The sequence below is a fragment of the Phyllobates terribilis genome, unplaced genomic scaffold (genome assembly GCF_046119375.1).
Source record: "Phyllobates terribilis strain yellow unplaced genomic scaffold, ASM4611937v1 Scaffold_4__5_contigs__length_816908805, whole genome shotgun sequence".
NCBI classification, from domain to species: Eukaryota; Metazoa; Chordata; class Amphibia; order Anura; family Dendrobatidae; genus Phyllobates; species Phyllobates terribilis.
In genome coordinates this window covers 190,643,744-190,650,209 of record NW_027362764.1, presented here as the reverse complement: position 1 = coordinate 190,650,209, position 6,466 = coordinate 190,643,744, and positions in this window count along the sequence as shown.

Below are 6,466 nucleotides of genomic sequence, written 5' to 3'. Positions count from 1 at the left end.
TGTGGGATAATATTGTTTTCCATCAAATATATGGAGCACCCAGACATACTGCTTTTTGGCGACACGGCCTAATGATGATATTACAACTATAAGAAATCATCTCTGGATGACTTTTAGATATATCTTCACAAAGGCATGTTGGCGCTTCTCCTATGGGACATTATTATATGTATCAATGTGACATCATACGCATTCATGATTGGTTAATTTCCGGATATGTTTCTATATATATCTGTATGGTGGTATATGAGATGTTCTTGTTAAGCTGGACGTTTATAGGACATATCAATCATATTATAATGAAATGTATTATGTTAATTGTATTTATTTATTCTCTACTTATGCACTGTCACTTTTATATGTTTTTGTGGTTGCACTTTTCAAATGTTATTAATTATGCAACTTTTACACATATTATGTTGTTATTTATATAATCATGCGTGTATCACTTATTTATATACTCCCTTATATTATATATATATTTTCTCTCTATTTTTTTTTTTATGTTCATTCATCCTTGGTTTCCTTTTTACATTCATATATATGCACTGTCACTTTATTACTCCTTATATAACTATTATTATATTCCATCATGTCAGGATTTTACATTAGGGATTATAACAGGTCACTATTGAATACCTAACGTCCTGTAGTTCTACCTGGAATGATATCTTCAGTATACCAATCATGTCTGTGTAATGAGTTGTACGCATGCTCTCGAGGCGTCCCGTGGTGTCTCCGTCGGCGCCCGGCCACGTGACACCCACGTGATCAGGGCGTCATCGGTCACATGATGAGGTTGCCGTGGATGCGGCGGGTGGGCGTCGATCTGCATGCGTCACCAAAAGCTCGTCCCACACACATCGGTCTAGTGTTTTGAAGCCCCCGTTTACTATTGGTTAGATGGATGTTATGATTGGCTACAAGCACTAAGGAAAGACAGGAGATCTGTCCTTACAATAGAACTAAGCTAGATCCCTACGATGTAACGGGGAACCTGATCCTGCGATCAGACCCGCTAAAGTCCTCAGTTAGTCTGAACGAAGACCTATAGATGTGAGGGAGGGATCCCTACAAGAACTAGGGACTGGGAGACAGATGGACACCTCCTAGCAGAAATTGTAGCAGTAAAAAGACAAACACACAACATAGAACATAAAGGTCAAAAGACCTAGCTAAACTGACTGAGAAAGGTTACAAAGTACCTGGCTCGCTTAAGAGTAGAAATTACAATGAAGTCCAGCATGGCCAGAAGGGCGGAGCAGGATTAAATAGGCAAAAAGGTCATGTGACCAGCAAGATAGAAAAAACCTAACAGGAGAGTTCTAACAATGGACTTTTTAAACCCCGCCTATTCTCATTGAGACCACCCCCTAACGAAGGCAGCTGACCCAAAACACGCATCAGGGTGTGCGCCATTGAGGAGGTTATGTACACCCATAGTGGATGTGAGTAACTGCTAAACTTCCCTAGATACGGATACTCTTGCTGGTTCACTCAGTTCCCGGTGAATATATAGGCCGAGGGCTTTTTACATTAATCCCTTATTTACCACTTTTGTGCATTAGATATATCTGATGGTGTGCCTTCTGTTTATATTTTGTTCTATCAATCCATTTAAATCTATGACCTGTAGGCATATGTCATTATCTATATTTATACAATACCTGCACTTTATTACACTGTTAGACCTTGGCACATTTAGCTAATTTATTCTTCATCTGTATAAATTGGATTTAGCAGTGTATATTGATGGATGCCTAATATATTGTATACTACATACTTGATGTCATTTATTATCTACACTCTGACTAAATTGTATTCATGTATGATTAGACGACACCTGCCACTTGGCATTTTTTAGTATTATGTAATATTTGCCCCTATATTATATCTCTAGGCACCGGCCCTTTTTTTTATAAAGTTCATTCTTTATGTATATAAATGTTTTCTCAGCAGCATATATAGATGAACGTCTTTTAACGTTATCATTGCACCTCCGTTCATTGGTGCCTCTCCACCGCATTGTATTTAATATTTCTTGTGTCCTGTGATTCATCACCTATGCTTGTTAAAATCTTATAAATATTTTTCTATGATATATTCGACCAGTTTCGAAGTGTGTTTCTCTCTTCATTTATTAGCAGTTTTCGCTTCGATGGTCACATTCCCCTTATACGTCCGTGACTGGGTTAATATAGATTATTCTTGCATACAGTATACACCCATTTGTGTCTCTCCTTTGTTATGCCTCATTATAGTGAATGGATCAGTCATAGGTTTCATCTGGTCCACGTGACTCTTGAGATTTAGATGGAAACCCTGATGTAAGTGCTCAGCGTAGAGCACAGAACAAATTTGATCCAAAATGTTATGTAAAATGTTCCCAATAAAAGCGTCAACTCAATCCACAAAAGCAAGTCCCCACTCAGGTCCGTCATCTGACAATGGAAATATAAGTTGTTTCCACGTTACTGGTAGTACAAAGGCTCTAGAAAAGCGCTATGGCTCCTCGCCCCACCAAAAGAAATTCAGCGAATTCCCCACCCCCAAATCCAAGTGCCCCCTTCCCTTCTTAGCACCAGTGTGCCTAAACCGCATTTAGCATCTACATGTTCGGCATTTCTATAGCAACGAGAGCCAGCTTAATTTACAGGCGCATGTCTCTAGAAGAACGAGCTGGGCATAATGTATGGGCACTACAATGTACTGGGCACCACACTGGCAGATTTGCAATTTTTGCTCGACATCATCCACTGCTGCTTGTAAAATTGGAGTAAAATTTGTCACTACACCTGTACCTGTAGATAAATTCTCAGGGGGTGTAATCTCCAAAATGCGGTCACTTGAGGGGGGATTCTGCTCTTCTGGTACTTAGGGGCTCTGTATATGGAGTCCGCAAACTAATCTATGATAATTTGTTCTCCTAGAGTCAAATAGCGATTACCCCCCCAAGTTTCACAGTGGGGCTAAGCACATATGGCGTATTGCCGCGTTCAGCAGAAATTGTGTGACACATTTTAGTGCCATTTTTAACTATTTCCACTTGTGAAAATTTAAAATTTGGGGATGAAACAAAATTTGTAGTTTGCAGAATGGGGCACTTATGTGGGGGGGGTTTCACTTCCAGGGACCTCAAGGGCTCTTCCAGTGGATCATGGCACCCGCAAACCATAACAACAAAATCTGCACTACAATATGGCGCTCCTTCCCTTCTGAGCTTTCTACTGTAATAATTTTCAGGCACATGTTGGGTATTGGCGCACTCAGCAGAAACTGCACAACAAACTGTGTGGTCCATTTTTTACTATCATCAGTTATAAAAATTAAAAACTTGGGGCTAAAAAAAAATTTCAGTGGTAAAAATAATTATTTTTTCTTCACCCCACAATGATATAAAATTCTGTGAGGCACAAGTGGTATCAACATGCTCACTGCACCCCTAGATGAATTTATTGAGGGGTGTAGTTTGTAAAATGGGGTCACTTATGTGGGGGTTCTGCTGTTCTGGCACCTTAGGGGCTCTGCCAATGTGACATGGCACCTTCAAACCATTCCAGCAAAATCTGAACTCCAATATGGTGCTCCTTCCCTTCTTGAGCTTTGCACTGTGCCTCAGAAGTAGTTTTCGATCACATATTGGGTAACAAATTGTACAGTTCATTTTCTCCTATTATCCCTTTTGAAAATTAAAAACTTGGGGCCAAAGCAATATTTTAGTGGAAAACATGGCAATTTTTCCATTTACTCAGCCTAATATTATGCAATTCTGTTATTTGTCTGAAGCTTAAAAATGCTCACTTCACCCCTAGATGAATTCCTCAAGAGGTGTAGTTTCCAAAATGGGGTCACTTGTGGGGGGGGGGTTTCCAATGTTTAGGCACATCAGGGGCTCTGCAAAAGTGGCATGGTTTCCGCCATCTATTCCAGCCAATGTTGCACTCCAAAAGTCAAATGATGCTCATTCCCTTCCAAGCCCTTCCGTGCCCCCAAACTGTAGTTTTCCTCCACATATGGGGTATCTGTACTTAGGAGAAATTGCACAACAAATTATACAATCCATTTTCTCCTGATACCCTTGTGAAAATGCAAAATGTGGGGCTAAATCAATATTTGAGGGAAATTTTCATTTTTTCCTTCCACATTGTTTTAATTTCTGTGAAGCACCAGAAGGGTTGATACATTTCTTGAATGTGGTTTTGAGCACTTTGAGGGGTACAGTTTTTAAAATGGTGTCACTTTTGGATACTTTCTGTCATAAGTCACTTCAAATGTACTGTGGTCCTACAAAAATTGGTTTTGTAAATTTTTTATGAAAAAAAATAAATTAAACCTAGAACGGGTTACAGTAAGTTCATCAAAAAAAAAAAAGAAATGAAAGTGTGACAACACAGCATTTGTTCTTGATTAGGCAAGACGTGTTTCTTCGGTGCGTCAAGAGACCTAGGCCATTGTTCATATGAGCCTGAACGTTGACTCTTGAGTTGATGTTTGTTACAGTTTATTCTTTTGTTATCCTTGGAGTACAAATTGAACACTCGATGTTTGCCAATGTGTTGATTATCCATTGTATAAGTCTATGTAGCTTGTTGACCTGCAAACAGTTAAGGAAAAACCATGCAGATTGTTTGAGTATTTAATTAATGAGATTACCTCATCCCACATTCCCCCTAACCAGTGGAAAATGGCCTGAAGAGCAGTTGTGAACTATAAAAGGGGATCTGTCTCTTTTCCGAGAGAGACTCTATAGGATTCCAGCTTAAGGGACCATGGCCCCAGCTGGAGGAATACAAATCTGCTCCACTGACCGTCACTGAAACCTCATAGATGTTTGAAGAATCCAGGTTGGGACAATCAGGTCACCTCGCCACATACCTCAATTAACTGGCAGCTTCCTAAACTTGCCGCTACCTCCTCTCTGTGGGTGCCCGCCAAAAGTGGGGTGCCATTGGTTGGAGTAGTTGCCTAGAAGCCCCAAAGTCACAGCTGCTCTAATCCTGGTGAGACAGCGGAAGGAAGAGACTCTGTAATTTGCACCATTTTCTGTATTTGCTGGGACTGTTCAATATGTTATTTTCTGTTGGTTCAATAAATTATTGCCACACTGTTTTACCCTCAAACTGTGTTGTCTGAGTAGTATTATGCTCACGGGAAAGGAGTGCGGGCGTTCAGTGATATGAGCCCTGGTCCATACAGTCTTTCTAAAGACAGCCGAGAGCAGGCCCGGCGTCAGCACCCGGAGCAGGCGGGGGGCCCACTCGCCGTTGGGCACCTCGGTGCGCTATGGGGCCCGTGAGCATAGGCGTTCGATGCCAGCGCCCGCGACTGGGTCCAACCCCCGCTTGCTCAGGGACCCGGCACAATACTTACCTCTCCCCAGCCCATTCCTCCACAGGTCCTCTATCTTCCGCGTCTCCTGACTGTGACGTCTCAGGTCAGAGGGCGCAATGACGTCTTTCCAGCGCGCCCAGTGCGGAGCAGTCACAGCGCAGAGAGAGGGAAGATGGCGATGCTGAGGAGTCCGGAGCAGAGCAGCGGCAGCAGGAGAGGTGAGGTATTTGATTTTTTTATGTATGGAGGCATGGGGCATTATATGGGGCCCAGCCTGCATGGGGCATTATATGGGGCACAGCCTGCATGGAGTGTTAAATGGGGCCCAGCATGCATGGAGCATTATATGGGGCCCAGCATGCATGGAGCATTATATGGGGCCCAGCATGCATGGAGCATTATATGGGGCCCAGCATGCATGGAGCATTATATGGGGCCCAGCATGCATGGAGCATTATATGGGGCCCAGCATGCATGGAGCATTATAATGGGGCCCAGCATGCATGGAGCATTATAATGGGGCCCAGCATGCATGGAGCATTATAATGGGGCCCAGCATGCATGGAGCATTATAATGGGGGCCAGCATGCATGGAGCATTATAATGGGGGCCAGCATGCATGGAGCATTATAATGGGGGCCAGTATTCTGTGTGGAGGATTATATTGGGACCAGTATTCTGTATGGAGCATTATATGGGGGCCAGTATCCTGTATGGAGCAATATATGGGGTCCATTATTTTGTATGGTGCATTATATGGGGTCCATTATTCTGTATGGTGCATTATATGGGGTCCATTATTCTGTATGGTGCATTATATGGGGTCCATTATTCTGTATGGAGCATTACATGGGGCTCATAATACTATATGGAGGACTATACTGTCCGGTCTGCACTGTGCGCTGCGAGGATTCCCCGGTTTCTGAGATATTGTAGAATTTACAATAGATATCACTCATGTAATGTATGAAGTAAGTTAAATCTTTGGCATTGTATTATGCATATATTCCTCTACCTTATCTTTGCATCATGAATTGTGGTAGGTGTTAAAGGGGCCCACTGAGACTCTTTCGCCCAGGGCCCACGAAAACCTGGAGCCAGCCCTGGCCGAGAGCACCCACTGGCCCTCATGTCG